Raw genomic sequence first — 25,972 nt, forward strand, 5'->3', positions numbered from 1 at the left:
ATCCATGTTTATCCACGAGTTTATCATGCACCTAATAAAAGTGAAATAAAGCTTTCATAGCATAGCAGGTAAGTCACCTATCTATATACTTAAAACTTTATTGGAATTGGAAGCCTGTCCAGGAAAGTGTCTTTCAGTTCTAGAATATATGGAATGAGCAGATAGCAAATTAATAATAATAATAATATAAATTAAAATTGTTAAGATACAATTAAGTTTCCATAAAACAAAAGCAAAGGCTTTTATCTAATCTTAGGGGGAAAAATTTATGGGAGGGAAGCATCATGATACAATGGGAAAAAAAAAGACCTGGATTTGGTATCAAAAGAGAAGGATCAAGTCCTGGTTCTGCCATTTGCTTCATGTGACCTTGCCAAAGGACATTACCTCTTTGGATTTCTGTTTCCTCATTTGTAAAATGTAGTGATCAGTGAACAAGAAGGCATGTAAGGTTCTTTCCAAATCTAAATCTGTGATCTAAGTTCTCATGTGAATGATTGATAACAGCTTAATGTTTCACCTGTCCTGTGGGATACTTACATTTTTAAAGAGTATAACACTTGTTTTGAAGTATTTATCCCAACCCTCATTCACACTAATAAGTTGGACAACCAGAAGGTGGTTACTATGTCCCTTTGGGGCTTTAGGGCTACTTCAACAGCCCTGGAATATGTTTATCCAATGCTACTGGCTCAAAATCACATTGTAGTATATTCCCCCCCGCCATGATTATGGGTTTAGTCATTAAGAATTGTCAGCCAAACTTATGCTATAGATTTTAGGAAGTGGTATTTATTAAGGTGACAGATATAGAAAGAAGATTTGGTACAAAGCTCCCCCCAAAAGTCTATGACATACTGTCCCACCAGTAGATCCAGAGTCCAGGGACAAAGCTTAGAGAGCACATATAGCAAAAACCCACGACTCTTGGTTGCTGGAAGTACTTTTCTCCCCTTTGTGGAATACTCAAGAAATTCATCCTTAGTTATGTTGTAGCTTCTTTGATGGACTCCTTATATCCAATCTATCTTTGATTGCTTATATAGACAGCTGTCAGCTGATCAAGGAATGTGACTACACCAGTGAGAAGATGGGGACTCCAAAATCCTATAAACTCTTCAAAGCTTAAAAGTTCCCCCCCTAGAATAAAGGCCATCAGTAGGGCCTGACTCATTTAGGATTGAAGGCATTGAGATTCAACATGTAGATTAGCATACTGACAAGGCATTAGGATACTTAACAGTGCAGAACTAATCTTGGGTCACCACACAGAATGCTAGGTTTTTATCCAAGGAGCAGGCCTACATATGATGCTCCAGAGGTAATGTGTGAGAAGTTGTATGGATCATCAGACAGGGCCAACTAATGAAGTGTATGCAATAGGTATTTGTATATGATCCCAATATGTGATATTAGGTATTTCATATCATCTCTAACTAACCTTGATCTACTATATCCAAATTTGTAATGTAATGTTTTGTGCTACATACTTGCATATGATCTATGCATTTTCTATATGAAACATGAAATTCTAATGTATATACTGGGTACCATATATTTTTAATATTTGGATAAGGTATATATAGCACTATTACATGCAAATTATTAAAAAAAAATTTATATGTACATGTAAAAATTTTTTAAAAATAAAAGTTAACTAGAAATTAAAAAAAGTTCCTCCCCTGGGCAAGAGTGGACAGAGAAGATCTAGGCCCAGGCCAATGCTAAGTCCTTTCTTTTCTCCCCAATGGTTCCTAGTCAAAGGTTTTACTGGATTGTTGCATTGGCACAAATCTTTGCAATGACTTGCTCTTTTAAAGTGAAGCTGGAGTCTGTGTTACTAGAGATGGATTATTTTCATGTTGTTAAGATAATCAAGGGCATCTTACTTTGAGTGGGATGAAGTGACTTGGTTGAATTAATCAATCAACTCCACCAGTATAAGATATGTTAAAAAAAAAAAAACAACAAGGAATGAAGCTCTAATGGTAGAATTACAGGAAGTGAGGCAGGTAACTAGAGACCATTTTTGTACGGGACCTTCCCAGGACCCCTCAAATCACACTGCATAGGAGACCACCTGCTCAAACTAACAGTAAGCCTGGCTCGGCAGGAAGGATTTTAGGTGCTTCCTGTAGCGGGATCATCCCACTAAGGTGCTTTTAAAACAACTTTACATCCCAGGAGGATGTGAATAGTATCAGCCATGAAACAGTCTGAGATATTTATTAATGGCATTAGAGATATGTTCCCTCCACCAAAAAAAAAAATTGCAGCTTCTAAAAGCTATGTAGAACAATATTCTAAATAGTATGTATGAAGTATTGTTTCATGTCACTCCTCAAGGCTTCCCAGAAATACACTGCTGCTCTGAAGCTATTCTCTTGTGGAATTTAAAAACTCTAATTGTCAGTTAGTTGGAGCTTTTGTTTCAGCTTTTAACTTTCAATTTTCTTTAAATAATCCATATTAGATTTTTATAATGCTCTCAATTTAGCTCATTCAGTAAAAAGTAAAAACCAAAGCCATCACAGGCATACTTCTGAAAGTTCCTTTTGACCATTAATTTTGCTTTAAAAAAACAGCATCTATAGCAACTCACACTGATGTTTCCAGTGTTCAGCAACTAATAACATTTTATGTTTCTTTTTATTTATAGTAGTGGCATAACTTCTTATTATTGTTCATTACAAATGTCAGCGGTATAGAAGTAGCAATTGAAACACTCAGCAAATAATAAGAAAATTACAGTGTTGCCATTATTGGAGTTCCCACATCAGAACCCCCTAGATACTGCAAAGTTAAGGTTAAATGTTAATTCATCCCTTTAGCAAACATTTATTGAATGCCTACTATGTGCAAAATACTATGCTAGTTTCTGAGAGAGGTGTTATTGTTCAGTCATTTAGTTATATCTGACTCTCTGTGACTTTGTTTACCATACTGTCCATAGAGTTTTCTTGGCAAAGATACTGGAGTGGTTTGCTATTTCTTTCTCCACTAGATTAAAACAAACAGAGATGAAGTGACTTGCCCAGGGTCACACTGCTAATAAGGACTGTGTGCTCTAACCACTGGGCCATCTAGCTCCTTCTGTATCTGAGAGAGAAGATACAAAAAGGAATTAGATATAGAGCATGCCTTCAAAAAGCTTACAATAGGGGAGATAAGTTGTCTCCACAAATAACAATAGAATAGATTAAAAGATGTACAGTTTCACAACAGAGGTACAAATAAAGTGGTATAAGAATTCAGTGGAAGGAGAGAAAACTTCCAACTGAGAAATCCAAGGAAAAATCCTCCCTATATAGAGGAGGTAGAATTTAAACTAAGTGTGGAAAAATTGGTAGGTTGTGCCAATTGTGGATAGGTAAGGGGTGAGTAGCAGGCATTCCAGGTTTAGAGAATCACATTTTTTTTAAAAGTAGGGCCATAGGAAAAGCATATTCAGGCAAATTCTAACTAAAAGGGCTCTGAGCCATAATCTCTATCTCTGCTTCAATAATTTAACTTAACAAATATTTACTAGCTTTAAAACAGTTCAGAGCACTGATAGGTACTGATACAAAGTCTAGAAAAAATACAGTAAGGGAATAAAATATGTTGTAGTAAATCTAGTCTAGTAAGGAAATAAAATGTGTTCCTAAATAATCACATTAATACTAAATAATACAAGATAAATACCTTAGGGAGGTGTAAAACTAAGTGCTATGTGAAATCATTACCAATTATCAACTGGAGAGTTAAGGAGACTCTTCTTACAGAAAGGGATATTTGAATTGGGCCTCAAAGGATGGGTAGGAATTCCAACTGAGTCAAGTCAGTGAGTATTTATTAAGCATTTACCATGTGGCAGGCATACAAAGAGAGATGAAAAATAGTCCCTACCTTTAAGGAGTTCCCAGTCTAATGGGAGTGACAACATGCAAACAACTATGTTCAAACAGGATATATGACCAGAGTAATTAGAGATAATCAACAGAAAAAAAAGATATTAGGTGAATGGGAAGGAGGACACTTTAGGCATGCAAATAAAGGCTCAGAAAGAGGAAAGGAAAGTGAATATTTCTTCAGGGAAAGCAGACCCTAATGGCTGGACCATAGAGTATGAGAAGGGAAGTGACATAAAGCCCTATATCCACCAAAGATTTAAAGTTAGAGATGATTTAGACCACCACCACCATCCCCAGGAGTGGACTCTCTGCCTTTGAGCTAAAAAGCTTGTATTTTCACCATTGTATTGTCACTTGCCCTATTTCTTCTGCTTGCCTTGCTTGGGTTTTCCCTACTTTAGCCAATCATGAAGCAGACAATCAGAAAACCTATTGTCTTTCTGACATGCACATCTGGCTTACGCTGAGTGACAATGATTGTGACTTAATTATAATAGTTAACATTTATACAGTGCTTACTATGTGCCAGACACTGTACTAAACACTTTACAATTATTATCTCATTTAATCCTCACAACAACCGTGAGAGGTAGGTGCTATTATTATCCCCATATTACCATTCAGGAAACCGAGACATGCCCAGGGTCACACATCAGTATCTGAAGCTGATTTTAAGCTCAGGTCTTCCTTACTCCAAAGCTGATACTCTATCCACTATGGAACTGGTCTCTCTCCTCTGCAATCCATCCTCCACACAGATGTCAAATGTATATTTTTTTAATATAATTAATGTATTTATTTTTAGTTACTAACATTCACTTCCATAAGGTTTTGAGTTTTGAATTTTCTCCCTCATCCTGTCTTCCCCCCTCCCCAAGATGGCATGCAATCTGATATAGGCTCTACTTATACATTCATATTAAACATATTTTCACATTCATCAAGATGTAAAGAAGAGTTAGAACTAGTGGGAGGAACCGTGAGAAAGAAGAAACAAAACCAAACAACAAAAGAAAGGGAGAAAAAGTAGTATGCTTCCATCTGCATTCAGACTCCAAAGCTCTTTCTTTGGACGTGGATGTCATTTTGGAGTTGGCATAGATTGCAAAGGAAGGTTCTAAGTCTATCCAGGTCAGTCATCATACGATATGGCTGTTACAGTGTGTGATGTTCTCCTGGTTCTGCTCACTTCATTCAACATCAGTTCCTATAAGTCTTTCCAGGTTTTTCTGAAGTCTTCCTGCTCATCATTTCTTACAGCACAATAGTATTCCATTACATTCATATGCCACAACTTGTTCAGTCATTTCCCAACTGATGGACATCTCCTCAATTTACAATTCTTTGCCAGCACAAAAAGAGCTGTTATAAATATTTTTGTACATGTGGTTCCTTTTCTTGTTTTTATGATGTTTTGGGATACAGGCCTAGAAGTGGTATTGCTAGGTCAAAGGTTATGTGCAATTTTATAGCCCTTTGGGCATAGTTCCAATTGCTCTCTAGAATGGTTGGATCAATTCACAACTCCACCAACAATGCATTAGTGTTCCACTTTTCTCACATCTTCTCCAACATTTACCATTTTCCTGTTTTGTCATGTTAGTCAATCTGACAGGTGTGATGTGATATCTCAGAGTCATTTTGATTTGCATTTCTCTAATCGATAGTGATTTAGACCATTTTTTCATATGACTATAGATAGCTTTAATTTCTTCCTCTGAAAACTGCCTATTCAAATCCTTTGACCATTTATCAACTGGGAAATGACTTGTATTCTTGTAAACTTAACTCAGCTCTCTATATATTTTAGAAATGAGGCCTTTATCAGAGATACTAGTTGTAAAAATTCTTTCCCAGTTTTCTGCTTCCCTCCTAATTTTGGTTGCATGGGCTTTGTTTGTGCAAAAACTTTTCAATTTAATGTAACCAATACAAATATATATTCTAAAGGACAAGTCTGACCATTTCACTCCCCTGCTCAATAAACATCAGTGACTCCATATTTCCTCTAGGATCAGAAACAAACTCCTCTGTTTGATATTTGAAACCTCTCACAAGTTGGTTGCAGCCTACCCTGCCAGCCTTACGCATTATACTTCATCCTGCATCCAATAACTGAGGCAAACTTGCTATCTTGTGTTCTTTACCTATGACACTCCACCTCCCATCTCTTCACCTGTGCAATGGCCATCCTTTCTGCCTGGAATTCATCTCACTCTCACCTCTGCTTCTTAGAATCCCATTTGTTTCAAAGCTCAGGTCCTCCTACATAAGTCCTCTAGTGATCTCCCAGCCAATAATATCTTCTACCAAAAATTATCTTATATTTATTATGTTTATGCTTTGTATATGCTGAAATGTGTACACGTTGTCTTTCCTAAGGAACAGAAGCTCCTTATTAAGGGAGGGATTGTAAAGTTTATGTCTTTGTACCTGACCTGAAATACTTAGCCAACAGTCTGGCACATAACAGGCACTTAATAAATGCTTTCTGACTGATAAGCTAGCTTCACTATAGGACAGGGGTTCTTAACCTGGGGTCCATGTACACACAAGGGATCTTTGACTATACTCCAGGAGAGTCTTGTGTGTCATGTGTGTATACACACACATGTATACATATTTACATGTATATGTGTGTGTATATATATGTATACACACACTAGTATATTTCAACATAACTGATTTCCTTTGTAATCCTATGTATTTTATCTCATGCATTTTAAAACATTATTCTAAAAAGTCTATAGGCTTCATCAGACTGCCCAAGGAATCCATGACACAAAAATAACTGAGAATCTCTGTTCTAGAACTTAATTGTTGCAGACTCGTTTGTGTTGCTTGATGTTTATTATGAGTTGGAATGAATCAGAAATGAGTATAACTCCAATTGAAGGTAAAAGATTTGTAAAGTGCTTACTTAGCACAGTACTTGGCACATAGTAGCTACTATGTAAATAGCTGCCCCTCACCCCCTTCCCTTCCCTCCATGGAGGAGAGGGACCGGTACTACATAGTTGTGTAGACATTTGAAAGAACTGTGTGCAATGCAACTGTTGCTGCCTCAAGAAAGATGTGACCAAGATTCTGTGACACCCTTACTGCACAGTTTGTAAATTGCCTAGTTAAGTGTGGACTCAAACTGTTTTACCCACTTTTAAACTGTGTTAAGTTTCTTAATACTTTAAAGTTGCTAGTGTGAGCCATTTTACTGTGACAAAGGACTGCCTTAAAATTGGTCTTTTACTTTAAGCAAGTAATATTTCTACTTTAACAAGTCTGACAAAAGAGGGGCAGGATTTATTAACTGTACATTCAATTCCATTCAATGAATATTTATTAAGGACCTTCTATAGAGAGATAATATGGCATAGTGGAAGAGGTGCTGAATCTAGAGTCAGAGCACCTGGGTTAAAGTGCGACCCTCCTCCTTACTATCTGTATGATTGTGAACTAGTAATTTAACCTCTCTGGTCCTCAATTTCCAAATTTATAAAATAGGACACTTGGTCTAGAAGGCCTCTAAGATCCTTTCTAACTTTAAGATCCTAAAATGTTCAACATACAGGGAGGGAGAAGCAGGAGAGGCAAAAAATTTAAATCGCCTTTCAGGGTCTTTCATGTGATACTTTTAACAGGCAAAAAATATTGGAAATGATTGACAAAAAGTATTTAAAAGAAGCATGATTTCATCAGCATGAGTACTCCATTACAGACACCTTGTTCTTTGTGTAGGTCTAATTCCTCTCATCCCCTTTATGCCTTAGTAGCAAAATAGGAAAAAAAAAAAAACAAAAACAAAAACACCTGGCAACCAACCTTCTGAAAGTGAGCTTCTTTGGATTTAGCTAGGTAGGTACTCCAGTGACAGATATATGATTGCATTTTGCCAGGCCTGTACTTGAAGCCTCACTAGCTTGGTAGGACCCTGCAGAAATTGTGCTCCACTGACATGGCCTTCTGGAACAGTGTTCCCTCCATATCACAAGGAAGTTTCAAAGGACTTTAGTGGAAAGGATCATAAATACACAACCAAATTTCACGAAAGTGGAATTAGAATCTTTTGATATGATAAAGTTACAGAATTTAAAGTTATTTATTCCTTAATCTGCATGTTTCTTTATACACTTTTTCATAGAAACATAATTTAATTCCAAAATATTATGTTGTCAAAGTATTTGGCCATTAGATGATTGATGCTCAAAGGAGAAATTCTAAGTATTGCTTAGAGGATATTTGTCCTCATATTCCTTTCTTCTAGACAATAAAGAGCATTCATATTTTGCAATAGACTGCCACTATTTCCTACTGTCTTCTCTTTGTATGGCATTCCATTCAAAAGTACCTCCAAGTAATCTGTTCCGTGGAGAACCAGTTTGCTAATATAACAACCTCTAGCAAGGCATTGTTGTTATTGTTCAGTTGATTTCAGTCCAGTCTGACTATTCATGACCCCATTTGGGGTCTTCTTTTTTTTTTCCTTTATTTATTTAATATTTTTTAGTTTTCAGCATTAATTTTCACAAGAGTTTGAATTATAAATTTTCTCCCGATTTCTACCCTCCCCCAACTCCAACATGGCATATGTTCTGATTGCCCCGTTCCCCAGTCAACCCTCCCTTCTGTCACTCCACTCTCCCCACATCCCCCTTTCCCTTACTTTCTTGTAGGGCAAGATAGATTTTTATGCTCCATTGCCTGTATATCTTACTTACTAGTTGCATGCAAAAACTTTTTTTTGAACATCTGCTTTTAAAACTTTGATTTACAAATTCTCTCCCCTCTTCCCTCCCCACCCACCCTCCCTGAGAAGGCAAGCAATTCAACATAGGCCACATGCGTATCATTCTGTAAAACCCTTCCACAATAATATTTTGCTCCTTCCTATCCTATCCTGCTTTATCCAATTTTCTCCCTTGACCCTGTCCCTTTTCAAAAGTGTTTGCTTTTGATTACCTCCTCCCCCTATCTGCCCTTCCTTCTATCATCCCCCCTTTTTTATCTCCTTCCTCCTTTCCTGTGGGGTAAGATACCCAATTGAGTGTGTATGTTATTCCCTCCTCAGGTCAAATCTGATGAGAGCAAGATTCACTCTTTCCCCTCACCTGCCCCTTCTTCCCTCCCAACAGAACTGATTTTTCTTGCCACTTTTATGTGAAATAATTTACCCCATTCTATCTCTCCCTTTCTCCCTCTCTCAATATATTCCTCTCTCATCCATTAATTTGATTTTATTTTTTTAGATATCATCCCTTCATATTCAACTCACCCTGTGCCCTCTGTCTGTGTATATATATATACATATATATATATACACACATACACGTATGCATACATACATGCACATATGCATATGTATATATATACATACACATACACATATATATATGTGCATATTCCCTTCAGCTACCCTAATACTGAGGTCTCATGAATTATACATATCATCTTTCCATGTAGGAATGTAAACAAAACAGTTCAACTTTAGTAAGTCTCTTATCATTTCTCTTTCTTGATTACCTTTTCATGCTTCTCTTGATTCTTGTGTTTGAAAGTCAAATTTTCTATTCAGTTCTGGTCTTTTCACTGAGAAAGCTTGAAAGTCCTCTATTTTATTGAAAGTTTATATTTTGTCTTGGAGCATGATACTCAGTTTTGCTGGGTAGGTGATTCTTAGTTTTAATCCTAGCTCCATTGACCTCCTGAATATCATGTTCCAAGCCCTTTGATCCCTTAATGTAGAAGCTGCTAGATCTTGTGTTATTCTGATTGGGTTTCCACAATACTCAAATTGTTTCTTTCTGGCTGCTTGCAGTATTTTCTCCTTGATCTGGGAACTCTGGAATTTGGTGATGATATTCCTAGGAGTTTTCTTTTGGGGATCTTTTTCAAGAGGTGATCAGTGGATTCTTTCAATTTCTATTTTACCCTCTGGCTCTAGAATATCAGGGCAGTTCTCCTTGATAATTTCTTGAAAGATGATATCTAGGCTCTTTTTTTGATCATGACTTTCAGGTAGTCCAATAATTTTTAAATTCTCTCTCCTGGATCTATTTTCCAGGTCAGTGGTTTTTCCAATGAGATATTTCACATTGTCTTCCATTTTTTTTCATTCCTTTGGTTCTGTTTTATATTATCTTGATTTCTCATAAAGTCACTAGCTTCCACTTGCTCCAATCTAATTTTTAAGGTAGTATTTTCTTCAGTGGTCTTTTGGACCTCCTTTTCCATTTGGCTAATTCTGCCTTTCAAGGCATTCTTCTCCTCATTGGCTTTTTGGAGCTCTTTTGCCATTTGAGTTAGTCTATTTTTTAAGGTGTTATCTTCTTCAGTATTTTTTTGGGTCTCCTTTAGCAAGTCATTGACTTGTTTTTCATGGTTTTCTTGCATCATATCATTTGTCTTCCCAATTTTCCCTCTACTTCTCTAACTTGCTTTTCCAAATCCTTTTTGAACTCTTCCATGGCCTGAGACCAGTTCATGTTTTTCTTGGAGGCTTTTGATGTAGGCTCTTTGACTTTGTTGACTTCTTCTGGCTGTATGTTTTGGTCTGCTTTGTCACCAAAAAAAAGATTCCAAATTCTGAGTCTGAATCTGAGACTGTTTTCACTGCCTGGCCACATTCCCAGACAACTACCTGACCCTTGAGTTTTTTGTCGGGGTATGACTGCTTGTAGAGTAGAAAGTACTTTGTCCCAAACTTGAGGGGTTGCACTATTGTTTTCAGAGCTATTTCTACACAGCAAGCTCTGCCACACCAGTGCTTCTCCTCCTCCAAGAACCACCAACCCAGACCTGACTCAGATCTTAAGCAGGCTCTACACTCCAGCTCTGATCTGCCACTTAATTCCTCCCACTAGATGGGCCTGGGATTGGAAGCAACTGCAGCTGTAGTTCTGTCCTCAGAGCTGCACCACCTCCACCACCCCTGGGGTTGTGGCCGGACCCCAAACTCCTTCCACTCTGTCCCAGCAACTTTTCCCACTAATGTTTTCTGTCGTCTTTGGTGTTTGTGGGTTAAGAAGTCTGGTAACTGCCACAGTTCACTGATTCAGGGCACTAGGACCTGTTCTGCCTGGCTCCCAGTCTGGTTGGTCCTGGCACAGCCCACGCTGGGCTCTGCTCCCCTCCACTCCCAGCTCCGTGGGATAGACCTTACCCAGCAACCATCCAGGCTGTCCTGGGCTGGAGCCCTGCTTCCCTCTGCTATTCCATGGGTTCTGCAGCTCTAGAATTTGTTCAGAGCCATTTTTATAGGTTTTTGGAGGGACGTGGGAAGAAGCTCACCCACGTCCTTGCTTTCCAGCTGCCATCTTCGCTCTGCCCCTCAGAACTCCCCATTTGGGGTCTTCTTGGCAAAGATACTAGATTGGTTTGCCATTTCCTTCTCCAGCTCATTTTTCAGGTAAAGAAACTGAGGCAAACAGGACTAAGTGACTTTCTCAGGGTCCCACAGCTACTAAGTATCTGAGGCTGCATTTGAACTCAGGTCTTCCTGATTCCTGACTCAGTGCTCTATCCACTGCACCACTAGCTGTTAGGCATTGACTGGCCACAAAGACCCTATGATTTGTATATAGTTCTTCCCAGGTTGAGAAGAGAGGAAACTAATGGGAAATCAGACCTCAGACAGGAGAGTGGAGGTCCTGTACATATGGCAGGAGTTTGGAAGAACTAGAAGAGAGAACAAGGAAAGGAGAATGAAGGGAGAGGTGTCGGTCCTCCCATGGCAACAATATGACCATGGCATTTGGTGTCTTCCATGTCTGCAGTCCCATTCTTCAAGATCATGAGAAATGAAATCTAAATGGACAGGTGGAGAAGTATGTAAATGTGTTTTGTTTTGTTTTTTTAAACCAGCCTCACATAACAGGTGCTCTCTATTGCATCCCTGCCTTACTCCTGCTTAATTGTATGGTGTTTTTTTAAATTCTATTAAAGAATATATTTGCCAGGTTTATTATTATTTCTCATAAACACCAGTGGTGACCCTGTCCTTATGTTGCCTGGTGTGCCTTTGTTTATAGTATGAAGTAACAATGGGAGCCACACAAGAAAATGACCTTTCCTGGTACAGGGCTTGGAGCTCAACCCCCAGCTTATTGTTAAAGAGAGTTGCTCTTTAACTGGGGCGTAAGCACAAGCCATTTCATAACTACACTTCCAAGTGCAGAATTACTATGAACTCAGGCCAAGTTTTTTAAATCTGGCTCCTAGACAAGAGCTTAAGAGTAACCAGATCTTACACTGACACTGGCACCATCTTTCACATTTCATTCTTTCAAGGACTCTTGAGACTTTCAGCATCTATATTTCACTTAATTCTATTTTAAAACCTCTATCTAGTGGTTCAGTCCCAACAGACCCATCAAACTTCACATGTCTTTACTGACAAATAGGTATTGGATTTTTCTTTCCTTTTTTTTTTCTGAGCCCTTTGTGGTGGACTCCCTGAAGGCAGCACTTTATTTCCATCAAGAAGCTGCAGCTAAGTGGTCTGGGAACAGGCACTTTGGAATTTTAAGCTGAGTCATAGAGTTGGCATTAGGTAAATCAGATCTCTCATGTAGAAGCTTGGGATTCTGGCTTTGGAAACGTTGTTTACAAAATGCAAAAGTCATTTTATTCCTCCCAACAATCTCAAATTGTAGTTCAGTCTGCCATCTACTAACTAACTTACTTGAGGTCATATAATTTTACATGAGGTCATATAATTTTTGGATCACCAAGAGCTAGCAGTCAGTGGTTGTCCAGAATTAAAAAGTGGAGCCTGCAACAGAGACAGTGAATTGTTCATGGGAGCAAGAGCATAAGAACTGAATGAACAGTGTGTCCCCAATGGAAACTGGTGTTGGGGAAATGGGTGCAAATCTCAGCATGGGTATTAACTACCTGTAAGACACTGGGTAAATCACTTAATCTCAACCAGCCTTCTTTCCTTTATCTAACAATAACAACAACAACAACAATTGCTAGGATTTATATAGTGTCTTAAGATTTTCAAAGAACTTTATTTTTATTGTTTCATTTTTTCCTCACAACAAGCCTGGGAGGTATTATTACTAGGTACTATTATTATCCCATTTTACAGATGAGGATGGCAGTTTCAGTGACTTGTCCAAGATCACATAGCTAGCAGGATTCTAACTGAGGTCTTTCTGATTCCAAGTCCAGGACTCAAAGCCCCCAGCTGTAAAACGTGGGGATTGGACAACCTCTCAGGAAGGAGTTTTTAACCTGAGATCTGTGACTTTTTTTTCTTTTAGTATTTCAGTAGAATTGTATTCCTTTGTAAGACTATGTATTTTATGCATTTAAAAACATTCTAAGAAGAGGTTGATAGGCTTCACCAAATTGCCAAAGGGGTCTATGATTAAAAAAAAGGTTAAGAAACCCTGTTCTAATGTGCCTTCCAGTACTAAAGATATGACTTTATGAAATCTATTAATTTATACTCTCCTTATCCCACTCAGTTTCCCACTCCCTCCCTTCCAAAATTTATTTCTTCATGAATTAGGCAAATTTTCTACTAGAAGAATGCTATAGTCATCAACAAATCATGAACTTTTTCCCTTTTATTTTGATTTGTCCAGTATCTTGAAAGCTGCTCAAGGTGGAAAGCTACAAGGTAGTCATAAGGCAATTGAATCCAGACTGAAGCAGGTGCTCCTACATCATTCAAGCAAGGACAGTCCCTGAAGGGATGAGGAGGAAAGCACACAAAGTCCTAAACCTTTCCCCAGAGTCCCATTACCATTGGGAAAAAAAAATGTTTAAAATAAGTTCCATTTCCTCATCATGCTCTGACACAAAGAACAAAGTGTGAGCGTTAAGGACAAAGACTCATTCAAGGCTCTCAGTAGCCTTGAACTGAAGGGTTCAGATTTCATGAGTTCAGACATGCCAAGGACATTATGATGCCATATCCCCCATCTTACTCCCTTTTAGGTCAGCCACATTTTATGTTCCCAGACAGCCTGGTAATAGGCTGACTTCAGGAGCACTTCTATTACCAATCTCTGAATTTCTTGCTAGAGAACACCAAGGCATAGTTTTCCTTCTTACTCCTAGGAGTTCCAAGAAATCTCACTCCTGAAAGTGCTGAGACCTGAAAAAGTACAGAGAAAAGCATCTAAGATGACTGTGGAGTTTGGGGGACCAGAAGAAGGATATTGCCATATGAGGAAGGACAATGTAAAAAAAATGGGTTCTGTCAAGAGAGACAAAAGCTGAGTAGAGATGTTATTGATGTCTGAAGAACTTGTGAATGGAATGGATGTGGTGAGTACAGATATATTTACCATATGCAAGAATATTAAAAAGAAGTGACATTCTAAGAATTCTGGAAGAGGTAAATTTAAGATGTAAGTATTTCATTTAAATGAGTAGCAAATGTATGGAACTCATCATTCTAAAAGGGAGTAAAGAATAAAAAGCAGTCAGATAGATGCATGATAAAGGTTTTTTTTAAACTAGAAATGATTTAAAGATCTAGATTTTTAAGGTCCAACTCTTGGAAGACAACCACTCAAATCTCCCCACAAACCACCCCTCAGTGCTTCTGTCAGAGACAGAATCCCTAACGGACTCAATGGTTATGGCAGATCTTACAGGATGCTTTAGTATTTCTGCATTAATTCAAGCACAAATGAGAATAGGTATGCAATCATTACCTTTATCTAGCTCAATAATGTGCTCAATATGTTTACGACTAAATAGATGATCCTTTGACATAAGCCAGTTTTTACAAGTAAGCATCTTGACTGACAAGTGAATTATTATGAATTTTTAATTTACTTGGCTACCCATTAAAGTGTGAAATTCTACCATAAGTGCAGGACAGTTTCCTCAACAAAAAATAGATGGATAATTTGGAGAAAAGAAAAAGGGGGTACCACTTTTTGAGTAACCATTATAATGACATCTTTACCCAATAATTTTAAAGTTTAAGTTTAAAATTCACTCTATCACAGATTCTAAAGTTTTTCTGGTAACTTCAACTTGAAAGCTTGAGATGGTGTGGGTTTACTTTAAGGGATGTAAAATGCTAGAGAAAAACTTTTATTTCATCCCTATGGTTACTGATGTTACTAAAAATCATTGATTGAATCATAGCCTCAATAAGGGTAGAGGTGGAGGTCAGCAGAATGAAGGTTTAAGCTTCTTTCCAAATTACTTTCCTGATAATATAACCATAAAAATGAATGGAACCTTGAAAAGGCATCAAGTTTATCTTTACACTAGGCCTCCAACTCACTTGCCAGCCACCAGCCCTAAATCACGCTTCTTGAAGGCAGGCATTGTCTTGCTTCCTTGTATTTGTACCCCCAGGGTTTAGTACAGTGCTTGACACATACTGAGTGCTTTATAAGTTATATATAATAGCTAGCATTTATATTGCACTATAAGATTCACAAAGTACTTTTACATTAACTCACTTTCTACTCACAACAATCCTGTAAGATAAGTGCTATTACTATCCCCACTTTACAGACGAGGAAACATAACTGTGTGTATATGTATATGTATACGTGTGTATATATTTATGTGTATGTCTACGTATGTGGTATGTGCGTGTGTATATATATAGATATAGATATAGATATAGATATAGATATAGATATATATACAGTTATCCCTTCTACGTTGAAGGGGTTGGGAAGCACGGCATCCCAGCAATCTAGAAAATCCGCATAAAATTTTTTGGCCCTCCCTTTATACTAGAGAAGAAGTCTGAATTATTATCATATTAAAAGACAAAATATGTCAATATATACTAAACATATACTTTATGCATTTCTGAGCTTCCAAACTTCTTCTGTGTTCTCTGCTGGCCTTCACGTATCATCTGCAGTTTCTGCAAAACCCCCCAAAAGTTCCCATTTAATTTCTTATGCAGACCCACAATATATCTAAACCCTGATGGGGAAAGTCATGATGTGGAAGGGACAACTGTACATGCATATATAAGATGTCCTGGTTTGAAACTTTAATAGCACAATACAAACATGCTCATATATTTAAACCCATATACATGTATATGTATATCTGTTATTGTTCAGTCATATCCAACTCTTCATGACCCCATTTGGGGTTTTCTTGGCAAAGGTACTGGAGTGGTTTGCCATTTCTTTCTCTAGCTCATTTTACAGATGAGGAAACTGAGGCAAAAGGGTTAAGTAATTTGTCCAAGGTCACCCAAGTAGTAAGGGAGGCCGGATTTGCATTTAGGGAGATGAGTACTCCTGACTCCAGGCCCAGCATTCTATCCGCTGCTGCATCTAGCTGTTCATATATGTGTATGTGTATGTAGACACATACTTGAATGTGTGTGTACCAACATACATATCCACACACATATATTCCTCCCGTAGTCCTGCATTTAAATCATCATTCAACAAATATTTATTAAGCAACCCCCATAGATAATACATTTTGCTAGGCACTGGAGTGATAGAATTAGTCCCCCACTTCTCAAGGAACTTACAGCCTAGGAGGGGAATATGACATGCTCACGAATAGCGAAAATCCAAATGTTAAGTAATCAAAAGGAAGGAATGAGAAATTCTGAAGAAGGAATTCTAATGAGGAGAATCAGGGAAGGCATTAAAACTGAATCTTAAAGGAAGAAAAGGATTTCAACAAGCAGTAATATAGACCATTTCTGTTCTAGGTATTGGGGATGGTCTGCACAAATGCACAAATTTGGTAGAAAATTGGATGAAATCATGTCATGGCTAGCGGTCCCATATGTCTGAAACAGAGAATGTACAAAGGAAAGTAGTCTGCAGTACTTGCAAAGGTAACTGGGACCCAGTATGTGGAGGAAGAACTTGCATATCTGGATAAGAAGTTGTTATTCTATCCAGCAAACAATAGACATTGAATAACTTTGAGCATTCTGATCAAGCTCAGACCTATACCTTAGAAAAATAATTTGGCCACGTAAATTGGAGAAGACAGTGATCAGACAGGGAGACCAATTAGGAAGCTCTTATTGAAACTGTCCCATTTCACTCTGGAAATTCCCACTAAGTTGGATTCAGTGTGGTTGATCACAGGTGTACAAATATGGCTCAAGTCTCCATCAAGTGTGTTCTCTGCCAAAAAAGAAGGCAGTACCATAAATGAAATAGCATAGGATATCAAAGTAAGAGAAACAAAGTAATAGAATATATTCCACTCACCGTATATAAAAAGGTATACAGCCTCTCACAGACACCCAAACTGTACTAGCAGAAAACTGAACACGCCCCGCCCCCCAGACAATTCATACTCCTGAGTTAGGAGAGTTGTATAAACTTCCCCTGGCTGGGTTTCCCAGCACTAGCCATGCCTTGAAACAGTTCCCCTCTGTTTCCTTATCCTTCTAATCTTCTCTGCCTCTGAAGATACCATTCATTCCTTTTTGGCCAAGTTGTTGATGTCATCTACTGGATCTGTCATCTAGTGAGTGTTATAGCTAGGTAGTGCAAGTAGATCAAGTGCTGGATTCAGGAAGACTTGAGTTCAAATCTGGCCTCCTAGCGTTGTGATTCTAGGCAAGTCACTTAACCCTGTTTGCCTCAGTTTCTTCATCTGTAAAGTGAACTGCAGAAGGAAATGGCAAATCACTCCAGTATCTTTGCCAAGAAAACCCCAGGCAGGGTGATGAAGAGTTGGACACTAGTGAACAACAAATTGTTAATATGTTCCTCCTTCTGATTATCTGACCACTCCTCTGTCTACTTAGGTGGATCTTCATTCAGGTCATGATTGCCAACAGAGGGGAAGGTGGGGGGGGGCGGTCCTCCAAGGTTCTGTCCTAGGCCCTCTTCTCCTTCTCTATATAATATTTCTCTTCTTGATCCCATCCACTCCTATTGTTTCGATCATCACCTCTATGCAGACAATTCTCAGATCTTCTGCCTAGACTTAACCTCTCTCCCTACTTCCAGACTCCTGACCCCAACTACCTTTGATACATTTTGAACTAGATGTCCCATAGACATCAATACTCATTGTGTCCAAAACCAAACTTGTTTCTACTTTCAAAACATCTCTCGTGTTCCTTTCTCTCCTTTGACACAGCTAACAACCTGGTTCAGAACTATTACAATGGCCTGCTTCCAGTCTCTCTACACTACAATCCATCTTCCACTCAGCTATCAAACTGACCTTCCTAAAATGCAAATCTGACCATATCACTAACCTATTCAATAAACTCCACTGGTTCCCTATCATTGCCAGGATCAAATATAGAAACCTCTGTTTGACTTTTAAAGCCCTTCATGGAGCATATTGGGTATTCATGAAGGACTAAAACCTCTGGTGTGAGGGCTTGCCAAGCCCTTATCAGGGATTTTCATCCACCTTTGGTGCCCACTTGCCACCCAACTCTCACCTGAGGCTCCAAGAAGCTGTAAAATGCACAATAGCCACATTCTAGTAAAAACCCTCTAGGCAGATGGCTAATCTAGGTTGAGAGTAACCTACGGGCCTCAAACCCATTGATAAATTAGGGGAATGTCTACCCCAAGAAGAATGGACGCATGAGAACACTGTGGAGCACTTAAGGCTTGGTCAGACATCAAAGATGCCAAGGTCATCAACTGCATCCAGGACCATTGCCAATCATGTTGATGTTTGTCCTGGTACTGGACCTTGATAACTTTAGAAATAGAGAGTGAGACTGCTGACTCTGTGTAACTCTATCTCATTTAAATTCAATTTACAGGCAACCTGTGATATCATTGGTCCTTTTCAAAAATGAAAGATGAACCTGGTTTTTTCCTACTTCTCCAGTCTTCTTACACCTTAACTACCCCACCCCACACACACATATCTACACACCTTTGTCTGCTACCCAGTGATACAGACCTCCTTGCTCTTTCTCTCACATGGCATGTCATCTCCTGACTCCAAATGTTTTGTCTGGATATCCCCCATCCCTGGAATGATTTTCCTCCTTTATCTCTGCTTCTTAGCTTTCCTGGCATCTTTCAAATTTCATCTGAAGTCTCATCTTCTGCAAGAAGCCTTTCCTAGTACTTAATCTTAGTGTGTTACCTCTGAGATTACCCCCAATTTATCCTGCCTCTGTCTTGTTTGTACATACAGTAGTAGTTGTTTGTATGTTGTCTCCTTATTTGACGCTGAGCTCCTCAAGAACTGTGTTTTGTGGGGTTTTGTGGGGGGTTTTGTTGTTTGTTTTATTTTGGGTTTTTGTTGTTGTTGTTTGGTCTTTTTGCTTTTGTATCCCTAGCTCTCATACACTTACTAGCTGTGTCCTGGGCAAGTCACTTAACCCTGTTTGCCTTAGTTTCTTCATCTGTAAAATAAGCTGGAGAAGAAAATGGCAAACCACTCCAGTACCTTTGCCAAGAAAACCCCAAAAGGGGTCAAGAAGAGTCAGACATGACTAAACACCAAACCCTTCCACTGCTGCCCCACCCCACTCCCCCCTCTCCCCGCCCCCCGCCAAAAAAAAAGGTCAGCGGAAATTAGTCCTAGAAGTTTTAGGGGAAGTAAATTACTTTCAGCTCTTATCCTGCCTTTGGAAACTAGGACCTATGCTAAACAAATTACCTCTCAACTTCAGTGAATCTTAGTTAAGAATGTGTTTAGTAATTTGTGAAGAGGAGACAGAGATCTGGCAACCTTTCCCCAGTATTTCTGACACTTAGGCAAAGAAAGGTACTTAGACAGTACAATAGTCCAGGTGAAGGTGATAATAACTTAATTAGGTGGTAAAAGTAAGAGTGAAAAGGAGGCATGCATTCAAGAAATGAGGAGATTGGATTGGTAGTCCTTGGATGTAGGGGGCGAGGGAAAGGGAAAAGTCAAAGACAATCCCAAGATTTCAAGCCTTTGTGGCTCAAAGAATGATGGAGATAGAGAACTTAGGAAGGGACAGACTTAGGGAAGAAAATAATTTCCTTTTGGAACATACTGGTTTGGAAGTGCCAACAAGATATCTAAATAGGAATATTCAACAGATAGTTGAGAATGTGGAACTAGCCCTGAGGGCTGGAGATAGAGATTTGGAAGTAATTCTAGTAGAGGTATAGCCTAGTATCTAGGTGATAATTGAAGCCGTGGAAGTGGATGAAATCACCAAGGGAGAGCATGTACAGAGAAAATAATGGCACATTATGTTTTTAAAGACCACTAGGGAAAGAAGTTCCCTTAGTAGTCCATTCTAGAGTCTAATAACTCTCATTTTTATAGCCAAACTGAATCCCTAAAATTGTACTGAAGCCCATTTCCCTTTCCATAAGCCTCACTGCAGATGAAAAACAGCTGGCCATCATGACCTATATAAAACCACTTTCATATTCTGAAAGATTGTTATTAGAGTATACATCTTCTACTTCATTTCTGAAGTGTAATTGTCCTTCAGAAATAATTAATGGACTACAGGGGCTCAAACCCAATAGAACTGGAACCTGTCCATCAAGCTCAACTCTCCTACTTCTATGCATTTCTTGGCCTCATTCCAAAGCATGGTGGCACTAAGAAAAGACATCTCTGCCTCGTCTAACAGAGGATATTCAACTTTCAAGGCCTCAGGAGAGTGATTCTAGAGATAGTAATGGGTGAGACCACAGACTCATCTTTTGACTTAAATGACAAGCAATGGACACTTCCAAAAAATAAACCCCAAATTACTTTTAATCTCATTAGAGTTCTACTTTTCACCGTTATAACATGCTTTAATGATATGCCTTTTAATTATACCCCTTGTGACTTCACAAGGTCATGCTAAATGTTTATTTTAACATTTTTTTCTGTCCCAAATAAGATACTGTTAACATGTCAAAATTCAATGAAAAATGAATGTGTTTTAAAAAAAAACCTTGTTCACTTTCTTGCAATTCAGATTTTAATGAGATTTTACATGGATTGAATTTAATAAACATATATAAAGCAACTAGGAAAGGTAAGTGGCATAGTAGATAGAACACTGAGCCTAAAGTCAGGAAGACTCATCTTCCTAAATTCAAATCCAGTCTCAGATACTTACTAGCTGTGTGACCTTGGACAAGTTACTTACCCCTATTTGCCTCAGTTTTCTCATCTATAAAATGAGCCGGAGAAGGAAATGGCAAACCACTCCAGTATCTTTGCCAAGAAAACCCTAAATGGGTTCATGAAGTGTTAGACGCTACTAAAAAAATGACGGAACAACAAAAGCACCAACTACATGCAAGGCCCTGTGCTAGGGATGGGGATACAAAGATGAAAAGGGGAATAGTTTCTGCATTCACAGAGCTTACACAATTCATTGTTCACACTGATTAAGAACTATCTGTGTATAAATAATTAGGATATATTGACATTATAGGTGATATCTTAACTGCAGCCTGAATTGGACTTAAGTGAGGCAAAGCTTTGCAAAGTCTCAGCCTCACTCTCTCTTCCAGAGTCATTGAAGTCCAGTGGGAAGAGAAAAGTCAGGAAGACAGGCCTAAGATGCAGTGAATAATCTTGGCCTCTTTGATGTCTGACCAAGCTCTAAGCACCTCACGGTGCCTTCTTCAGCTTCCTTCTTGGCCATTGGAACAAATTGTTCTCACCCACCCATTCAGCTGGAGGAAATCTTCCCATGCTCGGGGTAGACCCCCTAACTCACCAACGGGTATGAGGCCTGTAGGTTGCCCTCAACCTAGTTTAGCCCATCTGCCAAGACGGTTTTATTGGGTGTGGCTGCTATGCATGCCACAGCTTCTTGGAACCACAGGTGAGAATTGGGTGAAGGTGGACACCAAAGGTGGATGAGAGCCCTAAAAAGAGTTCGGCAAGCCCTCACACCTGAGGTGCTAGTCCTGCTAGCAAGTAGGATATGAGATAAAGGGCAATGGAAGAAAATGCTATAAGAAAATTTGAAGAAGGAAAGACCATTCTTAGCCAAGGAAATCCAGAATGTTAATGACAAATATTATCAGATTATGTCCTGACTCAACCTAAAACATTTAACTGTCCAAAATACATTAAAACAAAAATCTATTTAATAGCTATTGCATATATAGTGCTCCATTAGGTCCCAGATGCTGGTTTTGACAGCTTTCTGCCTTGTTCACAATTTGAAATTGACTCATCTTTCTTCATTTGGTCACCTTCAGTCATATTCATTGTAATCTAAAAGCGAAGGAAGAGAAATGCTAGGTTACTAGGCCTCCTTCTAATGCCCTGGAGCCCTGTGAATATAAACCTGGGTTCTTTGCCTGCCTCTAAATTTATTCTTTTCCATTTTAGGTGAAGGGAGAGTGATACCCTGGCACTCCAGCGTCTAGATTTTGTGGCTGATTCAGCATCAATGCCCTAAAGAGCAAAGAGTGATCTTTAGGACCCAGGCCAGTAGTTACTGAGACAAGGATCCCTCCCACAGTGATGGTGCATCTGAACATGAATTTAGAGGGACAAATGCTGTGTAGAAATTGAACTAAGTTTGAAGCTACTCTTCCCAGAGACTGAGATGGGATAGGAGAGAGCACTTTCCCCAAGGTGTTGGGAGGAAATGTTTATACCTTTGTTCTTGTTATATATTCCAAGTAAATATCAAGCTAATTGATATTAATTAAATAGTGATATGGAACTAGTCTATTAATCGCTGGAGTTTAACAGTGAAGAAAAACATAGAAAAGACAATTGGAGACACGCATATAGGACACGGTAATGTGAGAATTTGTTATCCTGGACTACATGTATTTTTTGTGATGGTTTTGCCTTTTTTTTTAATTGTTCAGTTGTATGTGTTTAGGAAGAATAGGAAGGAGAGAATAAATGCTTGTCTAAATTTTAAAAAAATTTTGAAGAAATAAAAGATCATTTTACAAGTAAGAAATCATTAGTAACCTTTGATTACATGTAGATTGATGTCCCCCCTTTGAAAGGTTTATAGGAGGACATGGTAAAGATTCACATAGTATGAAAAGGCGTATATTGGTTGCAATATGCATCAGTGGCTGGATTCTCCACATTGAAGAGGTCACAGATACATCAACATATCAGAATAATCTATCACCTGTGGAATTTTTTTCCCTTACATATGAACAAACTCTATTTCTTTTCCTATTTAGGGCATACATAGAGGCAGTATCATGTAATAACAGCACTAGTCTTGGAGAGAGTCAAATAACATCTCCAGCACTTAGTAACAGTGTGACCCTATGCTTCAAAACCTAATTTCTCTGACCTTCAATTGCTTCATATATAAAAAAGAGTATCATAATACTTGTTCTTATTAACTAATAGGATAGTTGAGTCTTATAATCCTTAAAGTGTTATGTAAGTATGAATTACTATTAATTGATTTTAGTCTTCACACAGTTCCATTATATTTTTCCAAAGTGAGGAGAAGAGGTTTAGGATTGTACACAGAAGAAATGATACTTTTTCTCCCTTGACTAGTGTTTCTTCATTTTATTAAGGCCAAAAAGGGAAAGGGAAAAAAAACACATTAGACCATGTTATTAGTTACTATGTTACTCAACTAGGAAGAAAAATCATTCTTGTCAAGGTAGTAAAGACATTAGATGAGACTTGTACATTCAATTGCAAATTATAGAGAGTATGATGAGTCATACAAGGAATCTTGCCTCAAGGGAATAAAACTCAAACAATACAGCAAAAGCATTATTGTTAACAAGTGATATAGTCATGGATGATACTTACAAAGGAAACAACACTATTTTACGGAACAAAAATAATAAGATTTAATGACATGAACATTTTCGACAATATATCAAAATGTAAGATGATATATTACAAAAAGATAGTTCTTGCTCTTATTTGATCAAAAACCAATAAAAAGAACTATCATTAAATTATCACAAGAATAATATTTCCACACATTCTCAGACTTTGTATGTAGGCCTAGAGTGCAAGCTAGCTACACACAGTCAGATTGGTTATGTTACGGCATCACTATTAAACCACAGGTACTTGGTTCTAACAGCAAAACCCATAATTCTAATAACCTAAAGCAAATGCCAACTAACATATAACATCCCAATATTAAAATAACAGAAAAATTCAAAGTAAAACTTTTTTAAAAATAATAGATGTTAAGATCTCAGATAACTTTTATTTAACCAAACAAATCTAGGATTGTTCTCAAATTTAAATACCAATCTCTTTGAAATCTAATGATCAATATATCTATCGCAAATGTAGCCATTTTAAATATATCTGTCCAAATTACTTCTGGCATCCATTAACAGTATGAGATAAACATTGATCGATTGTCAGTGTTTAAAGTGATAGAGAATTCTCATGTTCCCATTATATGTGTGTGTGTGTGTGTGTGTGTGTGTGTGTGTAATCATACGATCATGATTCTAGAGATGGCAGGGACCTCAAGCAACCATGTAGTATGATCCCTTCACTTTACAGATGAGAAAACTAAGGCCCAGAGAGGTTAAGTGACTTACCTAAGGTCACATAGGCAGGAAGTACCTGAGACAGATGGGAATCTATCTGAGTCCTCTGATTCCAAATGCATTCCTCTACTTACCTCTTTTTACTTGCTGTATTTTAGTGATATGTGAAATGGCAATATATTTATTTAATATATTTATCATGCCAAAAACATGATCTGATTTCATTTATTAAATTCAGGATTAGGTGGATTTCTATAACACAGAAGGTAATATAATTACTACTTTACCTCAGCATCAAAACTAGTACAATATATAAACTTAAATGGGAGAGTAATTATCTGGATCATGTCTTTCCCTGCTCTTCAGAAAGCCCCAATTCCCGGTGCTGTTTTCATTAAATAGACCTTGTAAATGGAAAAGGAAAAAAAATTTTCTAAGATATGCCCATCCATGGAAAATATGGAATTGACATATTGATATAATTCCTATTAAACATCATATTTCTCATGTGCCTACCTTAATCTTAAATATTACATTTCTTATGTCTTCATTTGTTTAAGATGGTCAATAAAAATACACTTATTTTTATTGACTATATTTTGTTAGTTAAGAAATATGGGAATTTAGGAATCTTTATCTGAAAAGATAATTTACAGTTATGGGGAAAGTAAACCTCTTGGGCTGAATATGTCATTCGTCTTTGCCAGGTATATTACCAGCTATCTGGAAAGATTTAGGTGTGGCCCACCTAAAAGCAGATACATTGGACTAAGTGACCTTATGAGATCATCTTTCAATATTCAGTTCAAGTATCATTTCTGGAGGCCTTTCCTGATCCCCTTCATGAGCCAGTCTGTCCCCTCCCCTCCAGAAAGCATCCTGTATTTTCTTTGTATTTATTTTGACAGATTTCTTTGTCTATTATTTCTACAGATGGAATATAAGCTCCTTAAAGGCAGGCACCTTTTCATTTTTGTTATATCCCTAGCTACTGGCACAGAATAGGTGTTTAACAGATGCTTATTGATTGATTGATGCCCTGAGATTCTATAATTAACATTAGTTACATTGCAATTAATATTTGTTTAGGAGAGTTGCAATTTCCTCTTGGCAATCTGCGAAATCATTTTACTCAAAATTCACGTGTTAGCCATGCTGGGAGACCTTCAAACATTTCATCAGGCCTTTCTCCAGCTCTATTCTTTGGGAGCACAATACCATTTATCTAACTGCTTCCTAAGTGCTCTTGACTACAAGGCCTTTTGCTGAAACAAAAGTTCTATATCCAAGTAAGTGATGCTCATTTTCCAAGATTCCAAGTTAATATATATGAATGCAATTCAAATTAATGAGCATTCATTAAGTACCTACTATGTTCAAAGCACTGTGCTAAGTTCTAGGGATAAAAAAGACATGATCAGAGCAGTTTCTGCACTGAATATAAAATATAAACTCTTTTAGGGGGTTTATATTTTACTGAGAGCTTACAACATGTAGACAGATTAATGGACATAAAATATTTGCAAAGCAATACCCTCCCATCCCCTGGGTAATTTCGGACTTATATCGGTGATTGTGCCTGGGCTATGCTTCTACTAAGCAGAGGTCAGACAGTGGCACATTCCAGATATGGGAGAACTTCTGCAAAGACAGAAAATTGGAAAATAGGATGCAAAAATATTCAATAACCAACTATTTGTTAGAATTTGAACTATTTTT

This window comes from Trichosurus vulpecula, chromosome 2 (genome assembly GCF_011100635.1).
Source record: "Trichosurus vulpecula isolate mTriVul1 chromosome 2, mTriVul1.pri, whole genome shotgun sequence".
Lineage (NCBI taxonomy): Eukaryota > Metazoa > Chordata > Mammalia > Diprotodontia > Phalangeridae > Trichosurus > Trichosurus vulpecula.